At 42.8% G+C, this 27,084-nt stretch overlaps 64 non-coding genes across 64 annotated transcripts; all 64 read right to left on the reverse strand.

Annotated features, from left to right (window-relative positions):
• Positions 1-129: 129 nt before the first annotated feature.
• TRNAL-UAA (transfer RNA leucine (anticodon UAA)) lies at positions 130-213 on the reverse strand. The gene has a single exon. It is a non-coding gene; the product is annotated as a tRNA-Leu (tRNA).
• Positions 214-366: 153 nt separating this feature from the next.
• Positions 367-450, reverse strand: TRNAL-UAA (transfer RNA leucine (anticodon UAA)). Its single transcript has one exon. It is a non-coding gene; the product is annotated as a tRNA-Leu (tRNA).
• A 390-nt stretch (positions 451-840) lies between these two features.
• On the reverse strand, positions 841-924 carry TRNAL-UAA (transfer RNA leucine (anticodon UAA)). Its single transcript has one exon. It is a non-coding gene; the product is annotated as a tRNA-Leu (tRNA).
• Positions 925-1,076: 152 nt separating this feature from the next.
• TRNAL-UAA (transfer RNA leucine (anticodon UAA)) lies at positions 1,077-1,160 on the reverse strand. Its single transcript has one exon. It is a non-coding gene; the product is annotated as a tRNA-Leu (tRNA).
• A 390-nt stretch (positions 1,161-1,550) lies between these two features.
• TRNAL-UAA (transfer RNA leucine (anticodon UAA)) lies at positions 1,551-1,634 on the reverse strand. Its single transcript has one exon. It is a non-coding gene; the product is annotated as a tRNA-Leu (tRNA).
• A 153-nt stretch (positions 1,635-1,787) lies between these two features.
• TRNAL-UAA (transfer RNA leucine (anticodon UAA)) lies at positions 1,788-1,871 on the reverse strand. The gene has a single exon. It is a non-coding gene; the product is annotated as a tRNA-Leu (tRNA).
• Positions 1,872-2,259: 388 nt separating this feature from the next.
• On the reverse strand, positions 2,260-2,343 carry TRNAL-UAA (transfer RNA leucine (anticodon UAA)). Its single transcript has one exon. It is a non-coding gene; the product is annotated as a tRNA-Leu (tRNA).
• Positions 2,344-2,496: 153 nt separating this feature from the next.
• TRNAL-UAA (transfer RNA leucine (anticodon UAA)) lies at positions 2,497-2,580 on the reverse strand. Its single transcript has one exon. It is a non-coding gene; the product is annotated as a tRNA-Leu (tRNA).
• Positions 2,581-2,970: 390 nt separating this feature from the next.
• On the reverse strand, positions 2,971-3,054 carry TRNAL-UAA (transfer RNA leucine (anticodon UAA)). Its single transcript has one exon. It is a non-coding gene; the product is annotated as a tRNA-Leu (tRNA).
• Positions 3,055-3,442: 388 nt separating this feature from the next.
• TRNAL-UAA (transfer RNA leucine (anticodon UAA)) lies at positions 3,443-3,526 on the reverse strand. The gene has a single exon. It is a non-coding gene; the product is annotated as a tRNA-Leu (tRNA).
• A 153-nt stretch (positions 3,527-3,679) lies between these two features.
• Positions 3,680-3,763, reverse strand: TRNAL-UAA (transfer RNA leucine (anticodon UAA)). Its single transcript has one exon. It is a non-coding gene; the product is annotated as a tRNA-Leu (tRNA).
• Positions 3,764-4,390: 627 nt separating this feature from the next.
• Positions 4,391-4,474, reverse strand: TRNAL-UAA (transfer RNA leucine (anticodon UAA)). Its single transcript has one exon. It is a non-coding gene; the product is annotated as a tRNA-Leu (tRNA).
• A 153-nt stretch (positions 4,475-4,627) lies between these two features.
• On the reverse strand, positions 4,628-4,711 carry TRNAL-UAA (transfer RNA leucine (anticodon UAA)). The gene has a single exon. It is a non-coding gene; the product is annotated as a tRNA-Leu (tRNA).
• A 152-nt stretch (positions 4,712-4,863) lies between these two features.
• On the reverse strand, positions 4,864-4,947 carry TRNAL-UAA (transfer RNA leucine (anticodon UAA)). The gene has a single exon. It is a non-coding gene; the product is annotated as a tRNA-Leu (tRNA).
• A 153-nt stretch (positions 4,948-5,100) lies between these two features.
• On the reverse strand, positions 5,101-5,184 carry TRNAL-UAA (transfer RNA leucine (anticodon UAA)). Its single transcript has one exon. It is a non-coding gene; the product is annotated as a tRNA-Leu (tRNA).
• A 153-nt stretch (positions 5,185-5,337) lies between these two features.
• TRNAL-UAA (transfer RNA leucine (anticodon UAA)) lies at positions 5,338-5,421 on the reverse strand. Its single transcript has one exon. It is a non-coding gene; the product is annotated as a tRNA-Leu (tRNA).
• A 388-nt stretch (positions 5,422-5,809) lies between these two features.
• On the reverse strand, positions 5,810-5,893 carry TRNAL-UAA (transfer RNA leucine (anticodon UAA)). Its single transcript has one exon. It is a non-coding gene; the product is annotated as a tRNA-Leu (tRNA).
• Positions 5,894-6,046: 153 nt separating this feature from the next.
• TRNAL-UAA (transfer RNA leucine (anticodon UAA)) lies at positions 6,047-6,130 on the reverse strand. The gene has a single exon. It is a non-coding gene; the product is annotated as a tRNA-Leu (tRNA).
• A 390-nt stretch (positions 6,131-6,520) lies between these two features.
• TRNAL-UAA (transfer RNA leucine (anticodon UAA)) lies at positions 6,521-6,604 on the reverse strand. Its single transcript has one exon. It is a non-coding gene; the product is annotated as a tRNA-Leu (tRNA).
• A 388-nt stretch (positions 6,605-6,992) lies between these two features.
• On the reverse strand, positions 6,993-7,076 carry TRNAL-UAA (transfer RNA leucine (anticodon UAA)). The gene has a single exon. It is a non-coding gene; the product is annotated as a tRNA-Leu (tRNA).
• Positions 7,077-7,229: 153 nt separating this feature from the next.
• Positions 7,230-7,313, reverse strand: TRNAL-UAA (transfer RNA leucine (anticodon UAA)). The gene has a single exon. It is a non-coding gene; the product is annotated as a tRNA-Leu (tRNA).
• Positions 7,314-7,940: 627 nt separating this feature from the next.
• TRNAL-UAA (transfer RNA leucine (anticodon UAA)) lies at positions 7,941-8,024 on the reverse strand. The gene has a single exon. It is a non-coding gene; the product is annotated as a tRNA-Leu (tRNA).
• A 389-nt stretch (positions 8,025-8,413) lies between these two features.
• Positions 8,414-8,497, reverse strand: TRNAL-UAA (transfer RNA leucine (anticodon UAA)). The gene has a single exon. It is a non-coding gene; the product is annotated as a tRNA-Leu (tRNA).
• Positions 8,498-8,650: 153 nt separating this feature from the next.
• Positions 8,651-8,734, reverse strand: TRNAL-UAA (transfer RNA leucine (anticodon UAA)). Its single transcript has one exon. It is a non-coding gene; the product is annotated as a tRNA-Leu (tRNA).
• Positions 8,735-8,886: 152 nt separating this feature from the next.
• On the reverse strand, positions 8,887-8,970 carry TRNAL-UAA (transfer RNA leucine (anticodon UAA)). Its single transcript has one exon. It is a non-coding gene; the product is annotated as a tRNA-Leu (tRNA).
• A 627-nt stretch (positions 8,971-9,597) lies between these two features.
• TRNAL-UAA (transfer RNA leucine (anticodon UAA)) lies at positions 9,598-9,681 on the reverse strand. Its single transcript has one exon. It is a non-coding gene; the product is annotated as a tRNA-Leu (tRNA).
• A 388-nt stretch (positions 9,682-10,069) lies between these two features.
• TRNAL-UAA (transfer RNA leucine (anticodon UAA)) lies at positions 10,070-10,153 on the reverse strand. Its single transcript has one exon. It is a non-coding gene; the product is annotated as a tRNA-Leu (tRNA).
• Positions 10,154-10,306: 153 nt separating this feature from the next.
• TRNAL-UAA (transfer RNA leucine (anticodon UAA)) lies at positions 10,307-10,390 on the reverse strand. The gene has a single exon. It is a non-coding gene; the product is annotated as a tRNA-Leu (tRNA).
• A 153-nt stretch (positions 10,391-10,543) lies between these two features.
• TRNAL-UAA (transfer RNA leucine (anticodon UAA)) lies at positions 10,544-10,627 on the reverse strand. The gene has a single exon. It is a non-coding gene; the product is annotated as a tRNA-Leu (tRNA).
• A 626-nt stretch (positions 10,628-11,253) lies between these two features.
• Positions 11,254-11,337, reverse strand: TRNAL-UAA (transfer RNA leucine (anticodon UAA)). Its single transcript has one exon. It is a non-coding gene; the product is annotated as a tRNA-Leu (tRNA).
• A 627-nt stretch (positions 11,338-11,964) lies between these two features.
• TRNAL-UAA (transfer RNA leucine (anticodon UAA)) lies at positions 11,965-12,048 on the reverse strand. The gene has a single exon. It is a non-coding gene; the product is annotated as a tRNA-Leu (tRNA).
• Positions 12,049-12,201: 153 nt separating this feature from the next.
• Positions 12,202-12,285, reverse strand: TRNAL-UAA (transfer RNA leucine (anticodon UAA)). Its single transcript has one exon. It is a non-coding gene; the product is annotated as a tRNA-Leu (tRNA).
• Positions 12,286-12,437: 152 nt separating this feature from the next.
• On the reverse strand, positions 12,438-12,521 carry TRNAL-UAA (transfer RNA leucine (anticodon UAA)). The gene has a single exon. It is a non-coding gene; the product is annotated as a tRNA-Leu (tRNA).
• A 390-nt stretch (positions 12,522-12,911) lies between these two features.
• Positions 12,912-12,995, reverse strand: TRNAL-UAA (transfer RNA leucine (anticodon UAA)). Its single transcript has one exon. It is a non-coding gene; the product is annotated as a tRNA-Leu (tRNA).
• An 864-nt stretch (positions 12,996-13,859) lies between these two features.
• Positions 13,860-13,943, reverse strand: TRNAL-UAA (transfer RNA leucine (anticodon UAA)). Its single transcript has one exon. It is a non-coding gene; the product is annotated as a tRNA-Leu (tRNA).
• A 625-nt stretch (positions 13,944-14,568) lies between these two features.
• On the reverse strand, positions 14,569-14,652 carry TRNAL-UAA (transfer RNA leucine (anticodon UAA)). Its single transcript has one exon. It is a non-coding gene; the product is annotated as a tRNA-Leu (tRNA).
• Positions 14,653-14,804: 152 nt separating this feature from the next.
• Positions 14,805-14,888, reverse strand: TRNAL-UAA (transfer RNA leucine (anticodon UAA)). The gene has a single exon. It is a non-coding gene; the product is annotated as a tRNA-Leu (tRNA).
• A 390-nt stretch (positions 14,889-15,278) lies between these two features.
• TRNAL-UAA (transfer RNA leucine (anticodon UAA)) lies at positions 15,279-15,362 on the reverse strand. Its single transcript has one exon. It is a non-coding gene; the product is annotated as a tRNA-Leu (tRNA).
• Positions 15,363-15,515: 153 nt separating this feature from the next.
• TRNAL-UAA (transfer RNA leucine (anticodon UAA)) lies at positions 15,516-15,599 on the reverse strand. The gene has a single exon. It is a non-coding gene; the product is annotated as a tRNA-Leu (tRNA).
• A 153-nt stretch (positions 15,600-15,752) lies between these two features.
• On the reverse strand, positions 15,753-15,836 carry TRNAL-UAA (transfer RNA leucine (anticodon UAA)). The gene has a single exon. It is a non-coding gene; the product is annotated as a tRNA-Leu (tRNA).
• Positions 15,837-16,463: 627 nt separating this feature from the next.
• TRNAL-UAA (transfer RNA leucine (anticodon UAA)) lies at positions 16,464-16,547 on the reverse strand. Its single transcript has one exon. It is a non-coding gene; the product is annotated as a tRNA-Leu (tRNA).
• Positions 16,548-16,700: 153 nt separating this feature from the next.
• Positions 16,701-16,784, reverse strand: TRNAL-UAA (transfer RNA leucine (anticodon UAA)). The gene has a single exon. It is a non-coding gene; the product is annotated as a tRNA-Leu (tRNA).
• A 153-nt stretch (positions 16,785-16,937) lies between these two features.
• Positions 16,938-17,021, reverse strand: TRNAL-UAA (transfer RNA leucine (anticodon UAA)). The gene has a single exon. It is a non-coding gene; the product is annotated as a tRNA-Leu (tRNA).
• A 627-nt stretch (positions 17,022-17,648) lies between these two features.
• TRNAL-UAA (transfer RNA leucine (anticodon UAA)) lies at positions 17,649-17,732 on the reverse strand. The gene has a single exon. It is a non-coding gene; the product is annotated as a tRNA-Leu (tRNA).
• A 153-nt stretch (positions 17,733-17,885) lies between these two features.
• TRNAL-UAA (transfer RNA leucine (anticodon UAA)) lies at positions 17,886-17,969 on the reverse strand. Its single transcript has one exon. It is a non-coding gene; the product is annotated as a tRNA-Leu (tRNA).
• Positions 17,970-18,359: 390 nt separating this feature from the next.
• TRNAL-UAA (transfer RNA leucine (anticodon UAA)) lies at positions 18,360-18,443 on the reverse strand. Its single transcript has one exon. It is a non-coding gene; the product is annotated as a tRNA-Leu (tRNA).
• A 153-nt stretch (positions 18,444-18,596) lies between these two features.
• On the reverse strand, positions 18,597-18,680 carry TRNAL-UAA (transfer RNA leucine (anticodon UAA)). Its single transcript has one exon. It is a non-coding gene; the product is annotated as a tRNA-Leu (tRNA).
• Positions 18,681-18,833: 153 nt separating this feature from the next.
• Positions 18,834-18,917, reverse strand: TRNAL-UAA (transfer RNA leucine (anticodon UAA)). The gene has a single exon. It is a non-coding gene; the product is annotated as a tRNA-Leu (tRNA).
• Positions 18,918-19,307: 390 nt separating this feature from the next.
• On the reverse strand, positions 19,308-19,391 carry TRNAL-UAA (transfer RNA leucine (anticodon UAA)). Its single transcript has one exon. It is a non-coding gene; the product is annotated as a tRNA-Leu (tRNA).
• A 153-nt stretch (positions 19,392-19,544) lies between these two features.
• On the reverse strand, positions 19,545-19,628 carry TRNAL-UAA (transfer RNA leucine (anticodon UAA)). The gene has a single exon. It is a non-coding gene; the product is annotated as a tRNA-Leu (tRNA).
• Positions 19,629-20,255: 627 nt separating this feature from the next.
• Positions 20,256-20,339, reverse strand: TRNAL-UAA (transfer RNA leucine (anticodon UAA)). Its single transcript has one exon. It is a non-coding gene; the product is annotated as a tRNA-Leu (tRNA).
• A 153-nt stretch (positions 20,340-20,492) lies between these two features.
• On the reverse strand, positions 20,493-20,576 carry TRNAL-UAA (transfer RNA leucine (anticodon UAA)). The gene has a single exon. It is a non-coding gene; the product is annotated as a tRNA-Leu (tRNA).
• An 864-nt stretch (positions 20,577-21,440) lies between these two features.
• Positions 21,441-21,524, reverse strand: TRNAL-UAA (transfer RNA leucine (anticodon UAA)). The gene has a single exon. It is a non-coding gene; the product is annotated as a tRNA-Leu (tRNA).
• A 153-nt stretch (positions 21,525-21,677) lies between these two features.
• TRNAL-UAA (transfer RNA leucine (anticodon UAA)) lies at positions 21,678-21,761 on the reverse strand. Its single transcript has one exon. It is a non-coding gene; the product is annotated as a tRNA-Leu (tRNA).
• A 390-nt stretch (positions 21,762-22,151) lies between these two features.
• Positions 22,152-22,235, reverse strand: TRNAL-UAA (transfer RNA leucine (anticodon UAA)). Its single transcript has one exon. It is a non-coding gene; the product is annotated as a tRNA-Leu (tRNA).
• Positions 22,236-23,099: 864 nt separating this feature from the next.
• On the reverse strand, positions 23,100-23,183 carry TRNAL-UAA (transfer RNA leucine (anticodon UAA)). Its single transcript has one exon. It is a non-coding gene; the product is annotated as a tRNA-Leu (tRNA).
• A 153-nt stretch (positions 23,184-23,336) lies between these two features.
• Positions 23,337-23,420, reverse strand: TRNAL-UAA (transfer RNA leucine (anticodon UAA)). The gene has a single exon. It is a non-coding gene; the product is annotated as a tRNA-Leu (tRNA).
• Positions 23,421-23,573: 153 nt separating this feature from the next.
• On the reverse strand, positions 23,574-23,657 carry TRNAL-UAA (transfer RNA leucine (anticodon UAA)). The gene has a single exon. It is a non-coding gene; the product is annotated as a tRNA-Leu (tRNA).
• A 390-nt stretch (positions 23,658-24,047) lies between these two features.
• TRNAL-UAA (transfer RNA leucine (anticodon UAA)) lies at positions 24,048-24,131 on the reverse strand. The gene has a single exon. It is a non-coding gene; the product is annotated as a tRNA-Leu (tRNA).
• Positions 24,132-24,995: 864 nt separating this feature from the next.
• Positions 24,996-25,079, reverse strand: TRNAL-UAA (transfer RNA leucine (anticodon UAA)). The gene has a single exon. It is a non-coding gene; the product is annotated as a tRNA-Leu (tRNA).
• A 153-nt stretch (positions 25,080-25,232) lies between these two features.
• Positions 25,233-25,316, reverse strand: TRNAL-UAA (transfer RNA leucine (anticodon UAA)). Its single transcript has one exon. It is a non-coding gene; the product is annotated as a tRNA-Leu (tRNA).
• A 389-nt stretch (positions 25,317-25,705) lies between these two features.
• On the reverse strand, positions 25,706-25,789 carry TRNAL-UAA (transfer RNA leucine (anticodon UAA)). Its single transcript has one exon. It is a non-coding gene; the product is annotated as a tRNA-Leu (tRNA).
• An 864-nt stretch (positions 25,790-26,653) lies between these two features.
• On the reverse strand, positions 26,654-26,737 carry TRNAL-UAA (transfer RNA leucine (anticodon UAA)). Its single transcript has one exon. It is a non-coding gene; the product is annotated as a tRNA-Leu (tRNA).
• Positions 26,738-26,890: 153 nt separating this feature from the next.
• Positions 26,891-26,974, reverse strand: TRNAL-UAA (transfer RNA leucine (anticodon UAA)). Its single transcript has one exon. It is a non-coding gene; the product is annotated as a tRNA-Leu (tRNA).
• Positions 26,975-27,084: the final 110 nt, after the last annotated feature.

The following is a 27,084-nucleotide window of genomic DNA, read 5'->3' on the forward strand; positions in this document are numbered from 1 at the left end:
AACGAAGCTATAGTACAACCCCGAAATACCTCTCGGAATTCTATGCTTCATAAAGCCACTCACTTGTTGCCATACTAGAGAAGCCTTTTCTGATTATGAAATACATGTTATTAAAATGAAGAAATTCGTTGTCAGAAGTGGGGTTCGAACCCACGCCCTCATACGAGGATCAAAGCTTAAATCTGACGCCTTAGACCACTCGGCCATCCTGACACGATTTTGAACGTTTTCCTTGAAAACGAAGCTATAGTTCAACCCCGAAATACCTCTCGTATTTCTATGCTCCATAAAGCCACTCACTTGTTGCAATACTAGAAAAGCCTTTTCTGAATATGAAATACTTGTTATTAAAATGAAGCAATTCGTTGTCAGAAGTGGGGTTCGAACCCACGCCCTCATACGAGGATCAGAGCTTAAATCTGACGCCTTAGACCACTCGGCCATCCTGACACGGTTTTGAACGTTTTCCTTGAAAACGAAGCTATAGTACAACCCCGAAATATCTCTCAGAATTCTATGCTCCATAAAGCCACTCACTTGTTGCCATACTAGAGAAGTCTTTTCTGATCATGAGATCCATGCTAATAAAATCAAGCAATTCGTTGTCAGAAGTGGGCTTTGAACCCACGCTCTCATACGAGGATCAGAGCTAAAATCTGACGCCTTAGACCATTCGGCCATCCTGACACGATTTTGAACGTTTTACTTGAAAACGAAGCTATAGTACAACCCCGAAATACCTCTCGGAATTCTATGCTTCATAAAGCCACTCACTTGTTGCCATACTAGAGAAGCCTTTTCTGATTATGAAATACATGTTATTAAAATGAAGAAATTCGTTGTCAGAAGTGGGGTTCGAACCCACGCCCTCATACGAGGATCAAAGCTTAAATCTGACGCCTTAGACCACTCGGCCATCCTGACACGATTTTGAACGTTTTACTTGAAAACGAAGCTATAGTTCAACCCCGAAATACCTCTCGTATTTCTATGCTCCATAAAGCCACTCACTTGTTGCAATACTAGAAAAGCCTTTTCTGAATATGAAATACATGTTATTAAAAGAAGCAATTCGTTGTCAGAAGTGGGGTTCGAACCCACGCCCTCATACGAGGATCAGAGCTTAAATCTGACGCCTTAGACCACTCGGCCATCCTGACACCCTTTTGAACGTTTTCTTTGAAAACGAAGCTATAGTACAACCCCGAAATACCTCTCGGAATTCTATGCTTCATAAAGCCACGGACTTGTTGCAATACTAGAGAAGCCTTTTCTGATTATGAAATACATGTTATTAAAATGAAGCAATTCGTTGTCAGAAGTGGGGTTCGAACCCAAGCCCTCATACGAGGATCAGAGCTTAAATCTGACGCCTTAGACCACTCGGCCATCCTGACACGATTTTGAACGTTTTCCTTGAAAACGAAGCTATAGTACCACCCCGAAATAACTCTTGGAATTCTATGCTTCATAAAGCCACAGACTTGTTGCCATACTAGAGAAGTCTTTTCTGATCATGAGATCCAGGCTATTAAAATGAAGCAATTCGTTGTCAGAAGTGGGGTTTGAACCCACGCCCTCATACGAGGATCAGAGCTTAAATCTGACGCCTTAGACCACTCGGCCATCCTGACACGATTTTGAACGTTTTACCTGAAAACGAAGCTATAGTACAACCCCGAAATACCTCTCGGATTTCTATGCTCCATAAAGCCACTCACTTGTTGCAATTCTAGAGAAGCCTTTTCTGATTTTGAAATCCATGTTATTAAAATGAAGCAATTCGTTGTCAAAAATGGGGTTCGAACCCACGCCCTCATACGAGAATCAGAGCTTAAATCTGACGCCTTAGACCACTCGGCCACCCTGACGATTTTGAACGTTTTCCTTGAAAACGAAGCTATAGTACAACCCCGAAATACCTCTCGGAATTCTATGCTCCATAAAGCCACTCACTTGTTGCAATACTAGAGAAGCCTTTTCTGATTATGAAATACATGTTATTAAAATGAAGCAATTCGTTGTCAGAAGTGGGGTTCGAACCCAAGCCCTCATACGAGGATCAGAGCTTAAATCTGACGCCTTAGACCACTCGGCCATCCTGACACGATTTTGAACGTTTTCCTTGAAAACGAAGCTATAGTACCACCCCGAAATAACTCTTGGAATTCTATGCTTCATAAAGCCACAGACTTGTTGCCATACTAGAGAAGTCTTTTCTGATCATGAGATCCAGGCTATTAAAATGAAGCAATTCGTTGTCAGAAGTGGGGTTTGAACCCACGCCCTCATACGAGGATCAGAGCTTAAATCTGACGCCTTAGACCACTCGGCCACCCTGACACGATTTTGAACGTTTTCCTTGAAAACGAAGCTATAGTACAACCCCGAAATACCTCTCAGAATTCTATGCTTCATAAAGACACGGACTTGTTGCCATACTAGAGAAGTCTTTTCTGATCATGAGATCCATGTTATTAAAATGATGCAATTCGTTGTCAGAAGTGGGGTTCGAACCCACGCCCTCATACGAGGATCAGAGCTTAAATCTGACGCCTTAGACCACTCGGCCATCCTGACAAGATTTTGAACGTTTTCCTTGAAAACGAAGCTATAGTACAACCCCGAAATTACTCTTGGAATTCTATGCTTCATAAAGCCACAGACTTGTTGCCATACTAGAGAAGTCTTTTCTGATCATGAGATCCATGCTATTAAAATGAAGCAATTCGTTGTCAGAAGTGGGGTTCGAACCCACGCCCTCATTCGAGGATCAGAGCTTAAATCCGACGCCTTAGAACACTCGGCCATCCTGACACGATTTTGAACGTTTTACCTGAAAACGAAGCTATAGTACAACCCCGAAATACCTCTCGGATTTCTATGCTCCATAAAGCCACTCACTTGTTGCAATTCTAGAGAAGCCTTTTCTGATTTTGAAATCCATGTTATTAAAATGAAGCAATTCGTTGTCAAAAATGGGGTTCGAACCCACGCCCTCATACGAGAATCAGAGCTTAAATCTGACGCCTTAGACCACTCGGCCACCCTGACGATTTTGAACGTTTTCCTTGAAAACGAAGCTATAGTACAACCCCGAAATACCTCTCGGAATTCTATGCTCCATAAAGCCACTCACTTGTTGCAATACTAGAGAAGCCTTTTCTGATTATGAAATACATGTTATTAAAATGAAGCAATTCGTTGTCAGAAGTGGGGTTCGAACCCAAGCCCTCATACGAGGATCAGAGCTTAAATCTGACGCCTTAGACCACTCGGCCATCCTGACACGATTTTGAACGTTTTCCTTGAAAACGAAGCTATAGTACCACTCCGAAATAACTCTTGGAATTCTATGCTTCATAAAGCCACAGACTTGTTGCCATACTAGAGAAGTCTTTTCTGATCATGAGATCCAGGCTATTAAAATGAAGCAATTCGTTGTCAAAAGTGGGGTTTGAACCCACGCCCTCATACGAGGATCAGAGCTTAAATCTGACGCCTTAGACCACTCGGCCACCCTGACACGATTTTGAACGTTTTCCTTGAAAACGAAGCTATAGTACAACCCCGAAATACCTCTCAGAATTCTATGCTTCATAAAGACACGGACTTGTTGCCATACTAGAGAAGTCTTTTCTGATCATGAGATCCATGTTATTAAAATGAAGCAATTCGTTGTCAGAAGTGGGGTTCGAACCCACGCCCTCATACGAGGATCAGAGCTTAAATCTGACGCCTTAGACCACTCGGCCATCCTGACAAGATTTTGAACGTTTTCCTTGAAAACGAAGCTATAGTACAACCCCGAAATACCTCTCAGAATTCTATGCTTCATAAAGCCACAGACTTGTTGCCATACTAGAGAAGTCTTTTCTGATCATGAGATCCAGGCTATTAAAATGAAGCAATTCGTTGTCAGAAGTGGGGTTTGAACCCACGCCCTCATACGAGGATCACAGCTTAAATCTGACGCCTTAGACCACTCGGCCACCCTGACACGATTTTGAACGTTTTCCTTGAAAACGAAGCTATAGTACAACCCCGAAATACCTCTCGGAATTCTATGCTTCATAAAGCCACTCACTTGTTGCCATACTAGAGAAGCCTTTTCAGATCATGAGATCCATGTTATTAAAATGAAGCAATTCGTTGTCAGAAGTGGGCTTTGAACCCACGCTCTCATACGAGGATCAGAGCTAAAATCTGACGCCTTAGACCACTCGGCCATCCTGACACGATTTTGAACGTTTTCCTTGAAAACAAAGCTATAGTACAACCCCGAAATACCTCTCGGAGTTCTATGCTCCATAAAGCCACTCACTTGTTGCCATACTAGAGAAGTCTTTTCTGATCATGAGATCCATGCTATTAAAATGAAGCAATTCGTTGTCAGAAGTGGGGTTCGAACCCACGCCCTCATACGAGGATCAGAGCTTAAATCTGACGCCTTAGACCACTCGGCCATCCTGACACGCTTTTAGACGTTTTTCTTGAAAACGAAGCTATAGTACAACCCCGAAATACCTCTCGGAATTCTATGCTTCATAAAGCCACTCACTTGTTGCCATACTAGAGAAGCCTTTTCTGATTATGAAATACATGTTATTAAAATGAAGAAATTCGTTGTCAGAAGTGGGGTTCGAACCCACGCCCTCATACGAGGATCAAAGCTTAAATCTGACGCCTTAGACCACTCGGCCATCCTGACACGATTTTGAACGTTTTCCTTGAAAACGAAGCTATAGTTCAACCCCGAAATACCTCTCGTATTTCTATGCTCCATAAAGCCACTCACTTGTTGCAATACTAGAAAAGCCTTTTCTGAATATGAAATACTTGTTATTAAAAGAAGCAATTCGTTGTCAGAAGTGGGGTTCGAACCCACGCCCTCATACGAGGATCAGAGCTTAAATCTGACGCCTTAGACCACTCGGCCATCCTGACACCCTTTTGAACGTTTTCTTTGAAAACGAAGCTATAGTACAACCCCGAAATACCTCTCGGAATTCTATGCTTCATAAAGCCACGGACTTGTTGCCATACTAGAGAAGCCTTTTCTGATTATGAAATACATGTTATTAAAATGAAGAAATTCGTTGTCAGAAGTGGGGTTCGAACCCACGCCCTCATACGAGGATCAAAGCTTAAATCTGACGCCTTAGACCACTCGGCCATCCTGACACGATTTTGAACGTTTTACCTGAAAACGAAGCTATAGTACAACCCCGAAATACCTCTCGGATTTCTATGCTCCATAAAGCCACTCACTTGTTGCAATTCTAGAGAAGCCTTTTCTGATTTTGAAATCCATGTTATTAAAATGAAGCAATTCGTTGTCAAAAATGGGGTTCGAACCCACGCCCTCATACGAGAATCAGAGCTTAAATCTGACGCCTTAGACCACTCGGCCACCCTGACGATTTTGAACGTTTTCCTTGAAAACGAAGCTATAGTACAACCCCGAAATACCTCTCGGAATTCTATGCTCCATAAAGCCACTCACTTGTTGCAATACTAGAGAAGCCTTTTCTGATTATGAAATACATGTTATTAAAATGAAGCAATTCGTTGTCAGAAGTGGGGTTCGAACCCAAGCCCTCATACGAGGATCAGAGCTTAAATCTGACGCCTTAGACCACTCGGCCATCCTGACACGATTTTGAACGTTTTCCTTGAAAACGAAGCTATAGTACCACCCCGAAATAACTCTTGGAATTCTATGCTTCATAAAGCCACAGACTTGTTGCCATACTAGAGAAGTCTTTTCTGATCATGAGATCCAGGCTATTAAAATGAAGCAATTCGTTGTCAGAAGTGGGGTTTGAACCCACGCCCTCATACGAGGATCAGAGCTTAAATCTGACGCCTTAGACCACTCGGCCACCCTGACACGATTTTGAACGTTTTCCTTGAAAACGAAGCTATAGTACAACCCCGAAATACCTCTCAGAATTCTATGCTTCATAAAGACACGGACTTGTTGCCATACTAGAGAAGTCTTTTCTGATCATGAGATCCATGTTATTAAAATGATGCAATTCGTTGTCAGAAGTGGGGTTCGAACCCACGCCCTCATACGAGGATCAGAGCTTAAATCTGACGCCTTAGACCACTCGGCCATCCTGACAAGATTTTGAACGTTTTCCTTGAAAACGAAGCTATAGTACAACCCCGAAATTACTCTTGGAATTCTATGCTTCATAAAGCCACAGACTTGTTGCCATACTAGAGAAGTCTTTTCTGATCATGAGATCCATGCTATTAAAATGAAGCAATTCGTTGTCAGAAGTGGGGTTCGAACCCACGCCCTCATTCGAGGATCAGAGCTTAAATCCGACGCCTTAGAACACTCGGCCATCCTGACACGATTTTGAACGTTTTACCTGAAAACGAAGCTATAGTACAACCCCGAAATACCTCTCGGATTTCTATGCTCCATAAAGCCACTCACTTGTTGCAATTCTAGAGAAGCCTTTTCTGATTTTGAAATCCATGTTATTAAAATGAAGCAATTCGTTGTCAAAAATGGGGTTCGAACCCACGCCCTCATACGAGAATCAGAGCTTAAATCTGACGCCTTAGACCACTCGGCCACCCTGACGATTTTGAACGTTTTCCTTGAAAACGAAGCTATAGTACAACCCCGAAATACCTCTCGGAATTCTATGCTCCATAAAGCCACTCACTTGTTGCAATACTAGAGAAGCCTTTTCTGATTATGAAATACATGTTATTAAAATGAAGCAATTCGTTGTCAGAAGTGGGGTTCGAACCCAAGCCCTCATACGAGGATCAGAGCTTAAATCTGACGCCTTAGACCACTCGGCCATCCTGACACGATTTTGAACGTTTTCCTTGAAAACGAAGCTATAGTACCACTCCGAAATAACTCTTGGAATTCTATGCTTCATAAAGCCACAGACTTGTTGCCATACTAGAGAAGTCTTTTCTGATCATGAGATCCAGGCTATTAAAATGAAGCAATTCGTTGTCAAAAGTGGGGTTTGAACCCACGCCCTCATACGAGGATCAGAGCTTAAATCTGACGCCTTAGACCACTCGGCCACCCTGACACGATTTTGAACGTTTTCCTTGAAAACGAAGCTATAGTACAACCCCGAAATACCTCTCAGAATTCTATGCTTCATAAAGACACGGACTTGTTGCCATACTAGAGAAGTCTTTTCTGATCATGAGATCCATGTTATTAAAATGAAGCAATTCGTTGTCAGAAGTGGGGTTCGAACCCACGCCCTCATACGAGGATCAGAGCTTAAATCTGACGCCTTAGACCACTCGGCCATCCTGACAAGATTTTGAACGTTTTCCTTGAAAACGAAGCTATAGTACAACCCCGAAATACCTCTCAGAATTCTATGCTTCATAAAGCCACAGACTTGTTGCCATACTAGAGAAGTCTTTTCTGATCATGAGATCCAGGCTATTAAAATGAAGCAATTCGTTGTCAGAAGTGGGGTTTGAACCCACGCCCTCATACGAGGATCACAGCTTAAATCTGACGCCTTAGACCACTCGGCCACCCTGACACGATTTTGAACGTTTTCCTTGAAAACGAAGCTATAGTACAACCCCGAAATACCTCTCGGAATTCTATGCTTCATAAAGCCACTCACTTGTTGCCATACTAGAGAAGCCTTTTCAGATCATGAGATCCATGTTATTAAAATGAAGCAATTCGTTGTCAGAAGTGGGCTTTGAACCCACGCTCTCATACGAGGATCAGAGCTAAAATCTGACGCCTTAGACCACTCGGCCATCCTGACACGATTTTGAACGTTTTCCTTGAAAACAAAGCTATAGTACAACCCCGAAATACCTCTCGGAGTTCTATGCTCCATAAAGCCACTCACTTGTTGCCATACTAGAGAAGTCTTTTCTGATCATGAGATCCATGCTATTAAAATGAAGCAATTCGTTGTCAGAAGTGGGGTTCGAACCCACGCCCTCATACGAGGATCAGAGCTTAAATCTGACGCCTTAGACCACTCGGCCATCCTGACACGCTTTTAGACGTTTTTCTTGAAAACGAAGCTATAGTACAACCCCGAAATACCTCTCGGAATTCTATGCTTCATAAAGCCACTCACTTGTTGCCATACTAGAGAAGCCTTTTCTGATTATGAAATACATGTTATTAAAATGAAGAAATTCGTTGTCAGATGTGGGGTTCGAACCCACGCCCTCATACGAGGATCAAAGCTTAAATCTGACGCCTTAGACCACTCGGCCATCCTGACACGATTTTGAACGTTTTCCTTGAAAACGAAGCTATAGTTCAACCCCGAAATACCTCTCGTATTTCTATGCTCCATAAAGCCACTCACTTGTTGCAATACTAGAAAAGCCTTTTCTGAATATGAAATACTTGTTATTAAAAGAAGCAATTCGTTGTCAGAAGTGGGGTTCGAACCCACGCCCTCATACGAGGATCAGAGCTTAAATCTGACGCCTTAGACCACTCGGCCATCCTGACACCCTTTTGAACGTTTTCTTTGAAAACGAAGCTATAGTACAACCCCGAAATACCTCTCGGAATTCTATGCTTCATAAAGCCACGGACTTGTTGCCATACTAGAGAAGCCTTTTCTGATTATGAAATACATGTTATTAAAATGAAGAAATTCGTTGTCAGAAGTGGGGTTCGAACCCACGCCCTCATACGAGGATCAAAGCTTAAATCTGACGCCTTAGACCACTCGGCCATCCTGACACGATTTTGAACGTTTTCCTTGAAAACGAAGCTATAGTTCAACCCCGAAATACCTCTCGTATTTCTATGCTCCATAAAGCCACTCACTTGTTGCAATACTAGAAAAGCCTTTTCTGAATATGAAATACTTGTTATTAAAAGAAGCAATTCGTTGTCAGAAGTGGGGTTCGAACCCACGCCCTCATACGAGGATCAGAGCTTAAATCTGACGCCTTAGACCACTCGGCCATCCTGACACCCTTTTGAACGTTTTCTTTGAAAACGAAGCTATAGTACAACCCCGAAATACCTCTCGGAATTCTATGCTTCATAAAGCCACGGACTTGTTGCCATACTAGAGAAGTCTTTTCTGATCATGAGATCCATGTTATTAAAATGAAGCAATTCGTTGTCAGAAGTGGAGTTCGAATCCACGCCCTCATACGAGGATCAGAGCTAAAATCTGACGCCTTAGACCATTCGGCCATCCTGACACGCTTTTAGACGTTTTTCTTGAAAACGAAGCTATAGTACCACCCCGAAATTACTCTTGGAATTCTATGCTTCATAAAGCCACAGACTTGTTGCCATACTAGAGAAGTCTTTTCTGATCATGAGATCCATGCTATTAAAATGAAGCAATTCGTTGTCAGAAGTGGGGTTCGAACCCACGCCCTCATTCGCGGATCAGAGCTTAAATCCGACGCCTTAGACCACTCGGCCATCCTGACACGATTTTGAACGTTTTACCTGAAAACGAAGCTATAGTACAACCCCGAAATACCTCTCGGATTTCTATGCTCCATAAAGCCACTCACTTGTTGCAATTCTAGAGAAGCCTTTTCTGATTTTGAAATCCATGTTATTAAAATGAAGCAATTCGTTGTCAAAAATGGGGTTCGAACCCACGCCCTCATACGAGAATCAGAGCTTAAATCTGACGCCTTAGACCACTCGGCCACCCTGACGATTTTGAACGTTTTCCTTGAAAACGAAGCTATAGTACAACCCCGAAATACCTCTCGGAATTCTATGCTCCATAAAGCCACTCACTTGTTGCAATACTAGAGAAGCCTTTTCTGATTATGAAATACATGTTATTAAAATGAAGCAATTCGTTGTCAGAAGTGGGGTTCGAACTCAAGCCCTCATACGAGGATCAGAGCTTAAATCTGACGCCTTAGACCACTCGGCCATCCTGACACGATTTTGAACGTTTTCCTTGAAAACGAAGCTATAGTACCACCCCGAAATAACTCTTGGAATTCTATGCTTCCTAAAGCCACAGACTTGTTGCCATACTAGAGAAGTCTTTTCTGATCATGAGATCCAGGCTATTAAAATGAAGCAATTCGTTGTCAGAAGTGGGGTTTGAACCCACGCCCTCATACGAGGATCAGAGCTTAAATCTGACGCCTTAGACCACTCGGCCACCCTGACACGATTTTGAACGTTTTCCTTGAAAACGAAGCTATAGTACAACCCCGAAATACCTCTCAGAATTCTATGCTTCATAAAGACACGGACTTGTTGCCATACTAGAGAAGTCTTTTCTGATCATGAGATCCATGTTATTAAAATGAAGCAATTCGTTGTCAGAAGTGGGGTTCGAACCCACGCCCTCATACGAGGATCAGAGCTTAAATCTGACGCCTTAGACCACTCGGCCATCCTGACAAGATTTTGAACGTTTTCCTTGAAAACGAAGCTATAGTACAACCCCGAAATACCTCTCAGAATTCTATGCTTCATAAAGACACGGACTTGTTGCCATACTAGAGAAGTCTTTTCTGATCATGAGATCCATGTTATTAAAATGAAGCAATTCGTTGTCAGAAGTGGGGTTCGAACCCACGCCATCATACGAGGATCAGAGCTTAAATCTGACGCCTTAGACCACTCGGCCATCCTGACAAGACTTTGAACGTTTTCCTTGAAAACGAAGCTATAGTACAACCCCGAAATACCTCTCAGAATTCTATGCTTCATAAAGCCACTCACTTTTTGCCATACTAGAGAAGCCTTTTCTGATCATGAGATCCATGCTATTAAAATGAAGCAATTCGTTGTCAGAAGTGGGGTTCGAACCCACGCCCTCATACGAGGATCAGAGCTTAAATCTGACGATTAGACCACTCGGCCATCCTGACACGATTGTGAACGTTTTCCTTGAAAACGAAGCTATAGTACAACCCCGAAATACCTCTCGGAATTCTATGCTTCATAAAGCCACTCACTTGTTGCCATACTAGAGAAGCCTTTTCAGATCATGAGATCCATGTTATTAAAATGAAGCAATTCGTTGTCAGAAGTGGGCTTTGAACCCACGCTCTCATACGAGGATCAGAGCTAAAATCTGACGCCTTAGACCACTCGGCCATCCTGACACGATTTTGAACGTTTTCCTTGAAAACGAAGCTATAGTACAACCCCGAAATACCTCTCAGAATTCTATGCTTCATAAAGACACGGAATTGTTGCCATACTAGAGAAGTCTTTTCTGATCATGAGATCCATGTTATTAAAATGAAGCAATTCGTTGTCAGAAGTGGGGTTCGAACCCACGCCCTCATACGAGGATCAGAGCTTAAATCTGACGCCTTAGACCACTCGGCCATCCTGACAAGATTTTGAACGTTTTCCTTGAAAACGAAGCTATAGTACAACCCCGAAATACCTCTCAGAATTCTATGCTTCATAAAGCCACAGACTTGTTGCCATACTAGAGAAGTCTTTTCTGATCATGAGATCCAGGCTATTAAAATGAAGCAATTCGTTGTCAGAAGTGGGGTTTGAACCCACGCCCTCATACGAGGATCACAGCTTAAATCTGACGCCTTAGACCACTCGGCCACCCTGACACGATTGTGAACGTTTTCCTTGAAAACGAAGCTATTGTACAACCCCGAAATACCTCTCGGAATTCTATGCTTCATAAAGCCACTCACTTGTTGCCATACTAGAGAAGCCTTTTCAGATCATGAGATCCATGTTATTAAAATGAAGCAATTCGTTGTCAGAAGTGGGCTTTGAACCCACGCTCTCATACGACGATCAGAGCTAAAATCTGACGCCTTAGACCACTCGGCCATCCTGACACGATTTTGAACGTTTTCCTTGAAAACAAAGCTATAGTACAACCCCGAAATACCTCTCGGAGTTCTATGCTCCATAAAGCCACTCACTTGTTGCCATACTAGAGAAGTCTTTTCTAATCATGAGATCCATGCTATTAAAATGAAGCAATTCGTTGTCAGAAGTGGGGTTCGAACCCACGCCCTCATACGAGGATCAGAGCTTAAATCTGACGCCTTAGACCACTCGGCCATCCTGACACGCTTTTAGACGTTTTTCTTGAAAACGAAGCTATAGTTCAACCCCGAAATACCTCTCGGAATTCTATGCTTCATAAAGCCACTCACTTGTTGCCATACTAGAGAAGCCTTTTCTGATTATGAAATACATGTTATTAAAATGAAGAAATTCGTTGTCAGAAGTGGGGTTCGAACCCACGCCCTCATACGAAGATCAAAGCTTAAATCTGACGCCTTAGACCACTCGGCCATCCTGACACGATTTTGAACGTTTTCCTTGAAAACGAAGCTATAGTTCAACCCCGAAATACCTCTCGTATTTCTATGCTCCATAAAGCCACTCACTTGTTGCAATACTAGAAAAGCCTTTTCTGAATATGAAATACTTGTTATTAAAAGAAGCAATTCGTTGTCAGAAGTGGGGTTCGAACCCACGCCCTCATACGAGGATCAGAGCTTAAATCTGACGCCTTAGACCACTCGGCCATCCTGACACCCTTTTGAACGTTTTCTTTGAAAACGAAGCTATAGTACAACCCCGAAATACCTCTCGGAATTCTATGCTTCATAAAGCCACGGACTTGTTGCCATACTAGAGAAGTCTTTTCTGATCATGAGATCCATGTTATTAAAATGAAGCAATTCGTTGTCAGAAGTGGAGTTCGAATCCACGCCCTCATACGAGGATCAGAGCTAAAATCTGACGCCTTAGACCATTCGGCCATCCTGACACGCTTTTAGACGTTTTTCTTGAAAACGAAGCTATAGTACCACCCCGAAATTACTCTTGGAATTCTATGCTTCATAAAGCCACAGACTTGTTGCCATACTAGAGAAGTCTTTTCTGATCATGAGATCCATGCTATTAAAATGAAGCAATTCGTTGTCAGAAGTGGGGTTCGAACCCACGCCCTCATTCGAGGATCAGAGCTTAAATCCGACGCCTTAGACCACTCGGCCATCCTGACACGATTTTGAACGTTTTACCTGAAAACGAAGCTATAGTACAACCCCGAAATACCTCTCGGATTTCTATGCTCCATAAAGCCACTCACTTGTTGCAATTCTAGAGAAGCCTTTTCTGATTATGAAATCCATGTTATTAAAATGAAGCAATTCGTTGTCAGAAGTGGAGTTCGAATCCACGCCCTCATACGAGGATCAGAGCTAAAATCTGACGCCTTAGACCATTCGGCCATCCTGACACGCTTTTAGACGTTTTTCTTGAAAACGAAGCTATAGTACCACCCCGAAATTACTCTTGGAATTCTATGCTTCATAAAGCCACAGACTTGTTGCCATACTAGAGAAGTCTTTTCTGATCATGAGATCCATGTAATTAAAATGAAGCAATTCGTTGTCAGAAGTGGAGTTCGAATCCACGCCCTCATACGAGGATCAGAGCTAAAATCTGACGCCTTAGACCATTCGGCCATCCTGACACGCTTTTAGACGTTTTTCTTGAAAACGAAGCTATAGTACCACCCCGAAATTACTCTTGGAATTCTATGCTTCATAAAGCCACAGACTTGTTGCCATACTAGAGAAGTCTTTTCTGATCATGAGATCCATGTAATTAAAATGAAGCAATTCGTTGTCAGAAGTGGAGTTCGAATCCACGCCCTCATACGAGGATCAGAGCTAAAATCTGACGCCTTAGACCATTCGGCCATCCTGACACGCTTTTAGACGTTTTTCTTGAAAACGAAGCTATAGTACCACCCCGAAATTACTCTTGGAATTCTATGCTTCATAAAGCCACAGACTTGTTGCCATACTAGAGAAGTCTTTTCTGATCATGAGATCCATGCTATTAAAATGAAGCAATTCGTTGTCAGAAGTGGGGTTCGAACCCACGCCCTCATTCGAGGATCAGAGCTTAAATCCGACGCCTTAGACCACTCGGCCACCCTGACGATTTTGAACGTTTTCCTTGAAAACGAAGCTATAGTACAACCCCGAAATACCTCTCGGAATTCTATGCTCCATAAAGCCACTCACTTGTTGCAATACTAGAGAAGCCTTTTCTGATTATGAAATACATGTTATTAAAATGAAGCAATTCGTTGTCAGAAGTGGGGTTCGAACCCAAGCCCTCATACGAGGATCAGAGCTTAAATCTGACGCCTTAGACCACTCGGCCATCCTGACACGATTTTGAACGTTTTCCTTGAAAACGAAGCTATAGTACCACCCCGAAATAACTCTCGGAATTCTATGCTCCATAAAGCCACTCACTTTTTGCCATACTAGAGAAGCCTTTTCTGATCATGAGATCCATGTTATTAAAATGAAGCAATTCGTTGTCAGAAGTGGGGTTCGAACCCATGCCCTCATACGAGGATCAGAGCTTTAATCTGACCCCTTAGACCACTCGGTCATACTGACACGCTTTTGGACGTTTTCCCTGAAAACGAAGCTATAGTACAACCCCGAAATACCTCTCAGATTTCTATGCTCCATAAAGCCACTCACTTGTTTCAATACTAGAGAAGCCTTTTCTGATTATGAAATACATGTTATTAAAATGAAGCAATTCGTTGTCAGAAGTGGGGTTCGAACCCACGCCCTCATACGAGTATCAAAGCTTAAATCTGACGCCTTAGACCACTCGGCCATCCTGACACGATTTTGAACGTTTTCCCTGAAAACGAAGCTATAGTTCAACCCCGAAATACTCTCGTATTTCTATGCTCCATAAAGCCACTCACTTGTTGCAATACTAGAAAAGCCTTCTCTGAATATGAAATACTTGTTATTAAATTGAAGCAATTCGTTGTCAGAAGTGGGGTTCGAACCCACGCCCTCATACGAGGATTAGAGCTTAAATCTGACGCCTTAGACCACTCGGCCATCCTGACACGGTTTTGAACGTTTTCCTTGAAAACGAAGCTATAGTACAACCCCGAAATACCTCTCGGAATTCTATGCTTCATAAAGCCACGGACTTGTTGCCATACTAGAGAAGTCTTTTCTGATCATGAGATCCATGTTATTAAAATGAAGCAATTCGTTGTCAGAAGTGGAGTTCGAACCCACGCCCTCATACGAGGATCAGAGCTAAAATCTGACGCCTTAGACCATTCGGCCATCCTGACACGCTTTTAGACGTTTTTCTTGAAAACGAAGCTATAGTACCACCCCGAAATTACTCTTGGAATTCTATGCTTCATAAAGCCACAGACTTGTTGCCATACTAGAGAAGTCTTTTCTGATCATGAGATCCAGGCTATTAAAATGAAGCAATTCGTTGTCAGAAGTGGGGTTTGAACCCACGCCCTCATACGAGGATCAGAGCTTAAATCTGACGCCTTAGACCACTCGGCCACCCTGACACGATTTTGAACGTTTTCCTTGAAAACGAAGCTATAGTACAACCCCGAAATACCTCTCAGAATTCTATGCTTCATAAAGACACGGACTTGTTGCCATACTAGAGAAGTCTTTTCTGATCATGAGATCCATGTTATTAAAATGAAGCAATTCGTTGTCAGAAGTGGGGTTCGAACCCACGCCCTCATACGAGGATCAGAGCTTAAATCTGACGCCTTAGACCACTCGGCCATCCTGACAAGATTTTGAACGTTTTCCTTGAAAACGAAGCTATAGTACAACCCCGAAATACCTCTCAGAATTCTATGCTTCATAAAGACACGGACTTGTTGCCATACTAGAGAAGTCTTTTCTGATCATGAGATCCATGTTATTAAAATGAAGCAATTCGTTGTCAGAAGTGGGGTTCGAACCCACGCCCTCATACGAGGATCAGAGCTTAAATCTGACGCCTTAGATCACTCGGCCATCCTGACAAGGTTTTGAACGTTTTCCTTGAAAACGAAGCTATAGTACAACCCCGAAATACCTCTCAGAATTCTATGCTTCATAAAGCCACTCACTTTTTGCCATACTAGAGAAGCCTTTTCTGATCATGAGATCCATGTTATTAAAATGAAGCAATGCGTTGTCAGAAGTGGAGTTCGAAACCACGCCCTCATACGAGGATCAGAGCTTAAATCTGACGCCTTAGACCACTCGGCCATCCTGACACCCTTTTGAACGTTTTCTTTGAAAACGAAGCTATAGTACAACCCCGAAATACCTCTCGGAATTCTATGCTTCATAAAGCCACGGACTTGTTGCCATACTAGAGAAGTCTTTTCTGATCATGAGATCCATGTTATTAAAATGAAGCAATTCGTTGTCAGAAGTGGAGTTCGAACCCACGCCCTCATACGAGGATCAGAGCTAAAATCTGACGCCTTAGACCATTCGGCCATCCTGACACGCTTTTAGACGTTTTTCTTGAAAACGAAGCTATAGTACCACCCCGAAATTACTCTTGGAATTCTATGCTTCATAAAGCCACAGACTTGTTGCCATACTAGAGAAGTCTTTTCTGATCATGAGATCCAGGCTATTAAAATGAAGCAATTCGTTGTCAGAAGTGGGGTTTGAACCCACGCCCTCATACGAGGATCAGAGCTTAAATCTGACGCCTTAGACCACTCGGCCACCCTGACACGATTTTGAACGTTTTCCTTGAAAACGAAGCTATAGTACAACCCCGAAATACCTCTCAGAATTCTATGCTTCATAAAGACACGGACTTGTTGCCATACTAGAGAAGTCTTTTCTGATCATGAGATCCATGTTATTAAAATGAAGCAATTCGTTGTCAGAAGTGGGGTTCGAACCCACGCCCTCATACGAGGATCAGAGCTTAAATCTGACGCCTTAGACCACTCGGCCATCCTGACAAGATTTTGAACGTTTTCCTTGAAAACGAAGCTATAGTACAACCCCGAAATACCTCTCAGAATTCTATGCTTCATAAAGACACGGACTTGTTGCCATACTAGAGAAGTCTTTTCTGATCATGAGATCCATGTTATTAAAATGAAGCAATTCGTTGTCAGAAGTGGGGTTCGAACCCACGCCCTCATACGAGGATCAGAGCTTAAATCTGACGCCTTAGACCACTCGGCCATCCTGACAAGATTTTGAACGTTTTCCTTGAAAACGAAGCTATAGTACAACCCCGAAATACCTCTCAGAATTCTATGCTTCATAAAGCCACTCACTTTTTGCCATACTAGAGAAGCCTTTTCTGATCATGAGATCCATGTTATTAAAATGAAGCAATGCGTTGTCAGAAGTGGAGTTCGAAACCACGCCCTCATACGAGGATCAGAGCTTAAATCTGACGCCTTAGACCACTCGGCCATCCTGACACCCTTTTGAACGTTTTCTTTGAAAACGAAGCTATAGTACAACCCCGAAATACCTCTCGGAATTCTATGCTTCATAAAGCCACGGACTTGTTGCCATACTAGAGAAGTCTTTTCTGATCATGAGATTCATGTTATTAAAATGAAGCAATTCGTTGTCAGAAGTGGAGTTCGAACCCACGCCCTCATACGAGGATCAGAGCTAAAATCTGACGCCTTAGACCATTCGGCCATCCTGACACGCTTTTAGACGTTTTACTTGAAAACGAAGCTATAGTACCACCCCGAAATACCTCTCAGAATTCTATGCTTCATAAAGACACGGACTTGTTGCCATACTAGAGAAGTCTTTTCTGATCATGAGATCCATGTTATTAAAATGAAGCAATTCGTTGTCAGAAGTGGGGTTCGAACCCACGCCCTCATACGAGGATCAGAGCTTAAATCTGACGCCTTAGACCACTCGGCCATCCTGACAAGATTTTGAACGTTTTCCTTGAAAACGAAGCTATAGTACAACCCCGAAATACCTCTCAGAATTCTATGCTTCATAAAGACACGGACTTGTTGCCATACTAGAGAAGTCTTTTCTGATCATGAGATCCATGTTATTAAAATGAAGCAATTCGTTGTCAGAAGTGGGGTTCGAACCCACGCCCTCATACGAGGATCAGAGCTTAAATCTGACGCCTTAGACCACTCGGCCATCCTGACAAGATTTTGAACGTTTTCCTTGAAAACGAAGCTATAGTACAACCCCGAAATACCTCTCAGAATTCTATGCTTCATAAAGCCACTCACTTTTTGCCATACTAGAGAAGTCTTTTCTGATCATGAGATCCATGTTATTAAAATGAAGCAATGCGTTGTCAGAAGTGGAGTTCGAAACCACGCCCTCATACGAGGATCAGAGCTTAAATCTGACGCCTTAGACCATTCGGCCATCCTGACACGCTTTTAGACGTTTTACTTGAAAACGAAGCTATAGTACCACCCCGAAATTACTCTTGGAATTCTATGCTTCATAAAGCCACAGACTTGTTGCCATACTAGAGAAGTCTCTTCTGATCATGAGATCCATGCTATTAAAATGAAGCAATTCGATGTCAGAAGTGGGGTTCGAACCCACGCCCTCATACGAGGATCAGAGCTTAAATCTGACGCCTTAGACCACTAGGCCATCCTGACACGGTTTTGAACGTTTTCCTTGTAAACGAAGCTATAGTACCACCCCGAAATTACTCTTGGAATTCTATGCTCCATAAAGCCACTCACTTGTTGCAATACTAGAAAAGCCTTTTCTGAATATGAAATACTTGTTATTAAAATGAAGCAATTCGTTGTCAGAAGTGGGGTTCGAACCCACGCCCTCATACGAGGATCAGAGCTTAAATCTGACGCCTTAGACCACTCGGCCATCCTGACACGGTTTTGAACGTTTTCCTTGAAAACGAAGCTATAGTACAACCCCGAAATACCTCTCAGAATTCTATGCTTCATAAAGCCACTCACTTTTTGCCATACTAGAGAAGCCTTTTCTGATCATGAGATCCATGTTATTAAAATGAAGCAATTCGTAGTCAAAAGTGGGGTTCGAACCCACGCCCTCATACGAGGATCAGAGCTTAAATCTGACGCCTTAGACCACTCGGCCATCCTGACACCCTTTTGAACGTTTTCTTTGAAAACGAAGCTATAGTACAACCCCGAAATACCTCTCGGAATTCTATGCTTCGTAAAGCCACGGACTTGTTGCCATATTAGAGAAGTCTTTTCTGATCATGAGATCCATGTTATTAAAATGAAGCAATTCGTTGTCAGAAGTGGAGTTCGAACCCACGCCCTCATACGAGGATCAGAGCTAAAATCTGACGCCTTAGACCATTCGGCCATCCTGACACGCGTTTAGACGTTTTTCTTGAAAACGAAACTATAGTACCACCCCGAAATTACTCTTGGAATTCTATGCTTCATAAAGCCACAGACTTGTTGCCATACTAGAGAAGTCTTTTCTGATCATGAGATCCATGCTATTAAAATGAAGCAATTCGTTGTCAGAAGTGGGGTTCGAACCCACGCCCTCATTCGAGGATCAGAGCTTAAATCCGACGCCTTAGACCACTCGGCCATCCTGACACGATTTTGAACGTTTTACCTGAAAACGAAGCTATAGTACAACCCCGAAATACCTCTCGGATTTCTATGCTCCATAAAGCCACTCACTTGTTGCAATTCTAGAGAAGCCTTTTCTGATTATGAAATCCATGTTATTAAAATGAAGCAATTCGTTGTCAAAAATGGGGTTCGAACCCACGCCCTCATACGAGGATCAGAGCTTAAATCTGACGCCTTAGACCACTCGGCCATCCTGACACGATTTTGAACGTTTTCCTTGAAAACGAAGCTATAGTACCACCCCGAAATAACTCTCGGAATTCTATGCTCCATAAAGCCACTCACTTTTTGCCATACTAGAGAAGCCTTTTCTGATCATGAGATCCATGTTATTAAAATGAAGCAATTCGTTGTCATTAGTGGGGTTCGAACATATGCCCTCATACGAGGATCAGAGCTTTAATCTGACCCCTTAGACCACTCGGTCATCCTGACACGCTTTTGAACGTTTTCCCTGAAAACGAAGCTATAGTACAACCCCGAAACACCTCTCGGAATTCTATGCTCCATAAAGCCACTCACTTTTTGCCATACTAGAGAAGTCTTTTCTGATCATGAGATCCATGTTATTAAAATGAAGCAATTCGTTGTCAGAAGTGGAGTTCGAACCCACGCCCTCATACGAGGATCAGAGCTAAAATCTGACGCCTTAGACCATTCGGCCATCCTGACACGCTTTTAGACGTTTTTCTTGAAAACGAAGCTATAGTACCACCCCGAAATTACTCTTGGAATTCTATGCTTCATAAAGCCACAGACTTGTTGCCATACTAGAGAAGTCTTTTCTGATCATGAGATCCAGGCTATTAAAATGAAGCAATTCGTTGTCAGAAGTGGGGTTTGAACCCACGCCCTCATACGAGGATCAGAGCTTAAATCTGACGCCTTAGACCACTCGGCCATCCTGACACGATTTTGAACGTTTTCCCTGAAAACGAAGCTATAGTTCAAACCCGAAATACCTCTCGTATTTCTATGCTCCATAAAGCCACTCACTTGTTGCAATACTAGAAAAGCCTTTTCTGAATATGAAATACTTGTTATTAAATTGAAGCAATTCGTTGTCAGAAGTGGGGTTCGAACCCACGCCCTCATACGAGGATCAGAGCTTAAATCTGACGCCTTAGACCACTCGGCCATCCTGACACGGTTTTGAACGTTTTCCTTGAAAACGAAGCTATAGTACAACCCCGAAACACCTCTCGGAATTCCATGCTTCATAAAGCCACGGACTTCTTGCCATACTAGAGAAGTCTTTTCTGATCATGAGATCCATGTTATTAAAATGAAGCAATTCGTTGTCAGAAGTGGAGTTCGAACCCACGCCCTCATACGAGGATCAGAGCTTAAATCTGACGCCTTAGACCACTCGGCCACCCTGACACGATTTTGAACGTTTTCCTTGAAAACGAAGCTATAGTACAACCCCGAAATACCTCTCAGAATTCTATGCTTCATAAAGACACGGACTTGTTGCCATACTAGAGAAGCCTTTTCTGATCATGAGATCCATGTTATTAAAATGAAGCAATTCGTTGTCAGAAGTGGAGTTCGAAACCACGCCCTCATACGAGGATCAGAGCTTAAATCTGACGCCTTAGACCACTCGGCCATCCTGACAAGATTTTGAACGTTTTCCTTGAAAACGAAGCTATAGTACAGCCCCGAAATACCTCTCAGAATTCTATGCTTCATAAAGCCACTCACTTTTTGCCATACTAGAGAAGCCTTTTCTGATCATGAGATCCATGTTATTAAAATGAAGCAATTCGTTGTCAGAAGTGGAGTTCGAACCCACGCCCTCATACGAGGATCAGAGCTAAAATCTGACGCCTTAGACCATTCGGCCATCCTGACACGCTTTTAGACGTTTTTCTTGAAAACGAAGCTATAGTACCACCCCGAAATTACTCTTGGAATTCTATGCTTCATAAAGCCACAGACTTGTTGCCATACTAGAGAAGTCTTTTCTGATCATGAGATCCAGGCTATTAAAATGAAGCAATTCGTTGTCAGAAGTGGGGTTTGAACCCACGCCCTCATACGAGGATCAGAGCTTAAATCTGACGCCTTAGACCACTCGGCCATCCTGACACGATTTTGAACGTTTTCCCTGAAAACGAAGCTATAGTTCAAACCCGAAATACCTCTCGTATTTCTATGCTCCATAAAGCCACTCACTTGTTGCAATACTAGAAAAGCCTTTTCTGAATATGAAATACTTGTTATTAAATTGAAGCAATTCGTTGTCAGAAGTGGGGTTCGAACCCACGCCCTCATACGAGGATCAGAGCTTAAATCTGACGCCTTAGACCACTCGGCCATCCTGACACGGTTTTGAACGTTTTCCTTGAAAACGAAGCTATAGTACAACCCCGAAACACCTCTCGGAATTCTATGCTTCATAAAGCCACGGACTTGTTGCCATACTAGAGAAGTCTTTTCTGATCATGAGATCCATGTTATTAAAATGAAGCAATTCGTTGTCAGAAGTGGAGTTCGAACCCACGCCCTCATACGAGGATCAGAGCTAAAATCTGACGCCTTAGACCATTCGGCCATCCTGACACGCTTTTAGACGTTTTTCTTGAAAACGAAGCTATAGTACCACCCCGAAATTACTCTTGGAATTCTATGCTTCATAAAGCCACAGACTTGTTGCCATACTAGAGAAGTCTTTTCTGATCATGAGATCCATGCTATTAAAATGAAGCAATTCGTTGTCAGAAGTGGGGTTCGAACCCACGCCCTCATACGAGGATCAGAGCTTAAATCTGACGCCTTAGACCACTCGGCCACCCTGACACGATTTTGAACGTTTTCCTTGAAAACGAAGCTATAGTACAACCCCGAAATACCTCTCAGAATTCTATGCTTCATAAAGACACGGACTTGTTGCCATACTAGAGAAGCCTTTTCTGATCATGAGATCCATGTTATTAAAATGAAGCAATTCGTTGTCAGAAGTGGAGTTCGAAACCACGCCCTCATACGAGGATCAGAGCTTAAATCTGACGCCTTAGACCACTCGGCCATCCTGACAAGATTTTGAACGTTTTCCTTGAAAACGAAGCTATAGTACAGCCCCGAAATACCTCTCTGAATTCTATGCTTCATAAAGCCACTCACTTTTTGCCATACTAGAGAAGCCTTTTCTGATCATGAGATCCATGTTATTAAAATGAAGCAATTCGTTGTCAGAAGTGGAGTTCGAAACCACGCCCTCATACGAGGATCAGAGCTTAAATCTGACGCCTTAGACCACTCGGCCATCCTGACAACCTTTTGAACGTTTTCTTTGAAAACGAAGCTATAGTACAACCCCGAAATACCTCTCGGAATTCTATGCTTCATAAAGCCACGGACTTGTTGCCATACTAGAGAAGTCTTTTCTGATCATGAGATTCATGTTATTAAAATGAAGCAATTCGTTGTCAGAAGTGGAGTTCGAACCCACGCCCTCATACGAGGATCAGAGCTAAAATCTGACGCCTTAGACCATTCGGCCATCCTGACACGCTTTTAGACGTTTTACTTGAAAACGAAGCTATAGTACCACCCCGAAATTACTCTTGGAATTCTATGCTTCATAAAGCCACAGACTTGTTGCCATACTAGAGAAGTCTTTTCTGATCATGAGATCCAGGCTATTAAAATGAAGCAATTCGTTGTCAGAAGTGGGGTTTGAACCCACGCCCTCATACGAGGATCAGAGCTTAAATCTGACGCCTTAGACCACTCGGCCACCCTGACACGATTTAGAACGTTTTCCTTGAAAACGAAGCTATAGTACAACCCCGAAATACCTCTCCTATTTCTATGCTTCATAAAGACACGGACTTGTTGCCATACTAGAGAAGTCTTTTCTGATCATGAGATCCATGCTATAAAAATGAAGCAATTCGATGTCAGAAGTGGGGTTCGAACCCACGCCCTCATACGAGGATCAGAGCTTAAATCTGACGCCTTAGACCACTCGGCCATCCTGACACGGTTTTGAACGTTTTCCTTGTAAACGAAGCTATAGTACCACCCCGAAATTACTCTTGGAATTCTATGCTCCATAAAGCCACTCACTTGTTGCAATACTAGAGAAGCCTTTTCTGATTATGAAATACATGTTATTAAAATCAAGCAATTCGTTGTCAGAAGTGGGGTTCGAACCCACGCCCTCATACGAGGATCAGAGCTTAAATCTGACGCCTTAGACCACTCGGCCATCCTGACACGGTTTTGAACGTTTTCCTTGATAACGAAGCTATAGTACAACCCCGAAACACCTCTCGGAATTCTATGCTTCATAAAGCCACGGACTTGTTGCCATACTAGAGAAGTCTTTTCTGATCATGAGATCCATGTTATTAAAATGAAGCAATTCGTTGTCAGAAGTGGAGTTCGAACCCACGCCCTCATACGAGGATCAGAGCTAAAATCTGACGCCTTAGACCATTCGGCCATCCTGACACGCTTTTAGACGTTTTTCTTGAAAACGAAGCTATAGTACCACCCCGAAATTACTCTTGGAATTCTATGCTTCATAAAGCCACAGACTTGTTGCCATACTAGAGAAGTCTTTTCTGATCATGAGATCCAGGCTATTAAAATGAAGCAATTCGTTGTCAGAAGTGGGGTTTGAACCCACGCCCTCATACGAGGATCAGAGCTTAAATCTGACGCCTTAGACCACTCGGCCACCCTGACACGATTTTGAACGTTTTCCTTGAAAACGAAGCTATAGTACAACCCCGAAATACCTCTCAGAATTCTATGCTTCATAAAGACACGGACTTGTTGCCGTACTAGAGAAGCCTTTTCTGATCATGAGATCCATGTTATTAAAATGAAGCAATTCGTTGTCAGAAGTGGAGTTCGAAACCACGCCCTCATACGAGGATCAGAGCTTAAATCTGACGCCTTAGACCACTCGGCCATCCTGACAAGATTTTGAACGTTTTCCTTGAAAACGAAGCTATAGTACAGCCCCGAAATACCTCTCAGAATTCTATGCTTCATAAAGCCACTCACTTTTTGCCATACTAGAGAAGCCTTTTCTGATCATGAGATCCATGTTATTAAAATGAAGCAATTCGTTGTCAGAAGTGGAGTTCGAAACCACGCCCTCATACGAGGATCAGAGCTTAAATCTGACGCCTTAGACCACTCGGCCATCCTGACAACCTTTTGAACGTTTTCTTTGAAAACGAAGCTATAGTACAACCCCGAAATACCTCTCGGAATTCTATGCTTCATAAAGCCACGGACTTGTTGCCATACTAGAGAAGTCTTTTCTGATCATGAGATTCATGTTATTAAAATGAAGCAATTCGTTGTCAGAAGTGGAGTTCGAACCCACGCCCTCATACGAGGATCAGAGCTAAAATCTGACGCCTTAGACCATTCGGCCATCCTGACACGCTTTTAGACGTTTTACTTGAAAACGAAGCTATAGTACCACCCCGAAATTACTCTTGGAATTCTATGCTTCATAAAGCCACAGACTTGTTGCCATACTAGAGAAGTCTTTTCTGATCATGAGATCCAGGCTATTAAAATGAAGCAATTCGTTGTCAGAAGTGGGGTTTGAACCCACGCCCTCATACGAGGATCAGAGCTTAAATCTGACGCCTTAGACCACTCGGCCACCCTGACACGATTTAGAACGTTTTCCTTGAAAACGAAGCTATAGTACAACCCCGAAATACCTCTCCTATTTCTATGCTTCATAAAGACACGGACTTGTTGCCATACTAGAGAAGTCTTTTCTGATCATGAGATCCATGCTATAAAAATGAAGCAATTCGATGTCAGAAGTGGGGTTCGAACCCACGCCCTCATACGAGGATCAGAGCTTAAATCTGACGCCTTAGACCACTCGGCCATCCTGACACGGTTTTGAACGTTTTCCTTGTAAACGAAGCTATAGTACCACCCCGAAATTACTCTTGGAATTCTATGCTCCATAAAGCCACTCACTTGTTGCAATACTAGAGAAGCCTTTTCTGATTATGAAATACATGTTATTAAAATCAAGCAATTCGTTGTCAGAAGTGGGGTTCGAACCCACGCCCTCATACGAGGATCAGAGCTTAAATCTGACGCCTTAGACCACTCGGTCATCCTGACACGCTTCTGAACGTTTTCCCTTTAAACGAAGCTATAGTACAACCCCGAAAACCTCTCCTATTTCTATGCTCCATAAAGCCACTCACTTGTTGCAATACTAGAAAAGCCTTTTCTGATTATGAAATACATGTTATTAAAATGAAGCAATTCGTTGTCAGAAGTGGGGTTCGAACCCACGCCCTCATACGAGGATCAAAGCTTAAATCTGACGCCTTAGACCACTCGGCCATCCTGACACGATTTTGAACGTTTTCCTTTAAAACGAAGCTATAGTTCAACCCCGAAATACCTCTCCTATTTCTATGCTCCATAAAGCCACTCACTTGTTGCCATACTAGAGAAGTCTTTTCTGATCATGAGATCCATGTTATTAAAATGAAGCAATTCGTTGTCAGAAGTGGAGTTCGAAACCACGCCCTCATACGAGGATCAGAGCTAAAATCTGACGCCTTAGACCACTCGGCCATCCTGACAAGATTTTGAACGTTTTCCTTGAAAACGAAGCTATAGTACAGCCCCGAAATACCTCTCAGAATTCTATGCTTCATAAAGCCACTCACTTTTTGCCATACTAGAGAAGCCTTTTCTGATCATGAGATCCATGTTATTAAAATGAAGCAATTCGTTGTCAGAAGTGGAGTTCGAAACCACGCCCTCATACGAGGATCAGAGCTTAAATCTGACGCCTTAGACCACTCGGCCATCCTGACAACCTTTTGAACGTTTTCTTTGAAAACGAAGCTATAGTACAACCCCGAAATACCTCTCGGAATTCTATGCTTCATAAAGCCACGGACTTGTTGCCATACTAGAGAAGTCTTTTCTGATCATGAGATTCATGTTATTAAAATGAAGCAATTCGTTGTCAGAAGTGGAGTTCGAACCCACGCCCTCATACGAGGATCAGAGCTAAAATCTGACGCCTTAGACCATTCGGCCATCCTGACACGCTTTTAGACGTTTTACTTGAAAACGAAGCTATAGTACCACCCCGAAATTACTCTTGGAATTCTATGCTTCATAAAGCCACAGACTTGTTGCCATACTAGAGAAGTCTTTTCTGATCATGAGATCCAGGCTATTAAAATGAAGCAATTCGTTGTCAGAAGTGGGGTTTGAACCCACGCCCTCATACGAGGATCAGAGCTTAAATCTGACGCCTTAGACCACTCGGCCACCCTGACACGATTTAGAACGTTTTCCTTGAAAACGAAGCTATAGTACAACCCCGAAATACCTCTCCTATTTCTATGCTTCATAAAGACACGGACTTGTTGCCATACTAGAGAAGTCTTTTCTGATCATGAGATCCATGCTATAAAAATGAAGCAATTCGATGTCAGAAGTGGGGTTCGAACCCACGCCCTCATACGAGGATCAGAGCTTAAATCTGACGCCTTAGACCACTCGGCCATCCTGACACGGTTTTGAACGTTTTCCTTGTAAACGAAGCTATAGTACCACCCCGAAATTACTCTTGGAATTCTATGCTCCATAAAGCCACTCACTTGTTGCAATACTAGAGAAGCCT

The sequence above is a fragment of the Phalangium opilio genome, unplaced genomic scaffold, assembly GCF_054372755.1.
Source record: "Phalangium opilio isolate 3A_F unplaced genomic scaffold, DU_Popi_V2 ptg000037l_1, whole genome shotgun sequence".
In the NCBI taxonomy this organism is placed as follows: domain Eukaryota; kingdom Metazoa; phylum Arthropoda; class Arachnida; order Opiliones; family Phalangiidae; genus Phalangium; species Phalangium opilio.